Genomic DNA, 3,573 nt, shown 5'->3' on the forward strand with positions numbered 1-3,573 from the left:
CGTACAGTGTCCAACCATTTCCGACCTGTGAGCCTATGACGAACGACTGCTATCGCGTGTGGAACGGGTCAGTTTATCAACTGAGTCTATCGTGAATATTGTCGCATCTCCTTCCTTGAAACAGGAAGGAAGAGCCATTGTCATCGTACTTGTGACTATGGCGAAAGAATGTGTATGGTGGACGCGCCTGAAAAGTCTAGAGACAAACACTTTCCTCTCAGGTGAATCTCTCATCAATTTCTTCAAGTATCACTTAAAGACGAAGGTGAGAGTACAGAGGGAAGTTTTGTCTAGTGAATGTTTCAAAAAAAGATGGGTGAATGTAGCAAGAATGGCACGTGTGAATGACGGAGCCACATTGAGCATAATCCTATGAACCAGAAAAAGAAAAGAAAAAAAGAGAGTCACTTGCTGTAATGTGTTTTTTGCATGACATTATTGCCCGAGGTTACCGTGGTCTTTTCCGTAGGCTTTTCTTTCCACAGATAAACCTAATCTGTTTTCCCTTTTACATTATGACATTTCTATGATACACGATCCCTTTTGATCGGCTTCTTTTTTTTCCCACGATCGCTTTTGATCGAAATTTTCCCCTACCCTTTTTTCCACTTCTTTCCACGATCCCTTTTGAACGAAATTCTACCTCCACTTTTTTTTCTTCTCTTCCCATAAAGAAAAGCTCTACTTTGTATTTTGTCCCTTCTGTCTTCAGTCCTGTGTGGCCAATAAAGAAACATATCTATCTATCTAATTGCAGCGACACATAGCATTCGAAGCCCTGATCGGTTTAGAAAAAATGAGGCCACGATATATTTGGTGGTTTTATCCCCATCGTATTTCAGGTGCAGTCGTATGATCACTGGATTTAAATGCTCTCTGATGTATGACGACAATCGACAATTTTCGATGTCCTTGTTCTGCCTGTTGCTCTCGTACCGTCTGTTTTCCCAGGTCTTAGGACACTTCCATCTCGCATTTATTTGTTTCCTATGACATTTTTTGCAGAACCCTACACATTGAAGTTTACCTCCCTATTCTCTTCTATTAGATGAAACATTCCGGTTCTCTTTGCCAAAGACCTGCATTTGTAGGTATGTATGACAAAGTTTATTATCCGATTCATTGCTAGCTTATGGCCACTTGAGATTCTTAGCAGCATTTGGTCGCTCGGATTCCACTATCCCATCGTGGAGCGGTCGGATTGACTAATTCACATTTCCTCGCATTGTTATAGCTTTCAAATGAAGTGACCCGGCTGGCTAAGCGGACGTGCCATGATTGTTCCTTCAGTTTTAGCTGGCTGTTAGCCTCTAGGAAATAGACTACACGCTCAGTGAGACTGTCATTCGATAGGATCAATAGTCTGGCGCCTTTGTAGTTTGGCTGGACATGTGTGGACGAAACCCAAATCCAGTGCTTCATAGTGGTGCAACAGTGACACTAAATATATACACACATTTGCGTGTGGGTATATTCTTTTATTTGTTTCAGTCATTTGACCACAGCCACTCCTTCACCTATTTTGCACGCACAAACAGCTTATCCTTTCCCGTCTTGTTTATGGTAATTTGAACTAAAAATCCATACATTTCTTGCATATTTTAATTGTTCGTACGTCTTGTTTAAGATAGCTGGCGAAGCATATCAGTACAAGTTTTATTTTTAACAGTTGAATGAATCATCAAAATATTTGCTTGGTATACAACATTGTCAGATGAAAATTGACTTCTGTAAGGTAACATTATAATTTTCTTACCTTGATTCTTGTTTTATGCTGTGATTTCAGATTAACATTGGAAATATTGCTGCTTTTAATGTTATAGATGCATACATGCGTACATATATGCATACATGCATGCGGTCATACATACATACATACACATACACATTCACACACGCACATACATACGTGGTTTGGTTGTCCTTTGGTCCTTGATCGGTGGTTTTGCTGCGAGAGAAACCCAAACACCTCTGATGTACTTTGACTGTTTCTAGACGCAAGTACCAAGGAATGCTAGCTCTAACTACACTTACCTTCACCTCTCAGCTCATCAATACACCACGTATGGAAAACAAATCATTACTCTCTCAGAACTTAAGGAACCGCACAGGAAACTATTAGTTAAATATAACCGTACATATCTACCTTAACGATCCTCCCACAAGATTATTTATAGGGGTTTACACTCGATAAATTACTCAAAAGGTTACTGCACAAGTCAGCAGGCATGGTTTATGCAGAGCCACTCCCATTCTCTCGTCCATCAAACTTCTATTGGTTTGGTACAATAGGGACACAAAGATACTTTTCATGCTCTTCGAAAACCTAAAATTCCCAAACCAAGCTACTTGATGTAGTTTAAAATTATACCCCAGAAACGACTGTTTTAACGAAGTCGCTTCTTGTCCCAACGTTCGAAACGCGGAGTAGATAAAACAGGGGGCAACTGATGAAGGGATTGTTCTTTATGTTGCCTGTCTCGTTTCTCTATTTGTTTCTTTCGGTGTTCGAAAAAAGTTCATTTTCCATGTTTTTGTTTCTTTATGTTCTCGTTTTTCATTTTGTTCAGGTTTTTTTGACGTCCTGTACCCATATATGCATGTATATATATATATATATGTAGGTATGTACATATATATATGTATATATGCAAATATATATATACTCTTTTACTCTCCTTTTACTCTTTTACTTGTTTCAGTCATTTGACTGTGGCCATGCTGGAGCACCGCCTTTAGTCGAGCAAATCGACCCCAAGACTTATTCTTTGTAAGCCTAGTACTTATTCTATCGGTCTCTCGCCAAACCGCTATGTTACGGGGACGTAAACACACAATCATTGGTTGTTAAGCGATGGTGGGGGGACAAACACAGACATACAAACATATACACACACATATATATAAATACATATATACAACGGACTTCCTTCGGTTTCCGTCTACCAAATCCACTCACAAGGCATTGGTTGGCCCGAGGTTATAGTAGAAAAGATGCCACACAGTGGGAATGGACCCGGAACCATATATATATATCTGTATAATAACATTTTATTCTCTGGTTTGAAGTGACAATTTATAAATACAAACAAATGACTGAATAATGATGAACTAATCCCAGACAGAATCGAACCCACAAATCGACGACAACACGGATCTTTGCGCGTCCGATTAGCCAAACACTCACCTATCAATTTTAGCCAAATTTAGTTAATATATACTGTCTAATACGTACTACGTATAACCTTTTCTACGCTAGGCACAAGGCCCGAAATTGTTTTTTGGTGGGGGCAGTCAATTAGATCAACCCCAATATGCAACAGGTATTTAATTTATCGACTCCAAAAGGATGGAAGACAAAATCGACCTTGGTAGAGGGTTTGATTCTGGGTGGGATTAGCTCATCATTTTTCAGTCATTTGTTTGTATTTATAAATTGTCGCTTCACGCCAGAGAATAAAATATTATTATATGTTATTATACTATGAGCCTTCCATAGTAGCTTTCTCTCAGTAACTTACAAAGCCGTGTGTATATATATATATATATATATATATATATATATATATATAT

General features: G+C 38.7%; 1 protein-coding gene across 1 annotated transcript in view; it reads left to right on the forward strand.

Moving 5' to 3' along the window:
• Positions 1 to 1,594: 1,594 nt before the first annotated feature.
• The window catches only part of LOC106882527 (uncharacterized), a 100,415-nt gene continuing 98,436 nt past the window's right edge, over positions 1,595 to 3,573 (forward strand). The window contains exon 1 of the mRNA XM_052965891.1: positions 1,595 to 1,735. The gene's annotated coding sequence lies outside the window, so the exon portion shown is untranslated. The remainder of the gene's footprint in view (positions 1,736 to 3,573) is intronic.

The sequence above is a fragment of the Octopus bimaculoides genome, chromosome 2 (assembly GCF_001194135.2).
Source record: "Octopus bimaculoides isolate UCB-OBI-ISO-001 chromosome 2, ASM119413v2, whole genome shotgun sequence".
Taxonomy (NCBI): domain Eukaryota; kingdom Metazoa; phylum Mollusca; class Cephalopoda; order Octopoda; family Octopodidae; genus Octopus; species Octopus bimaculoides.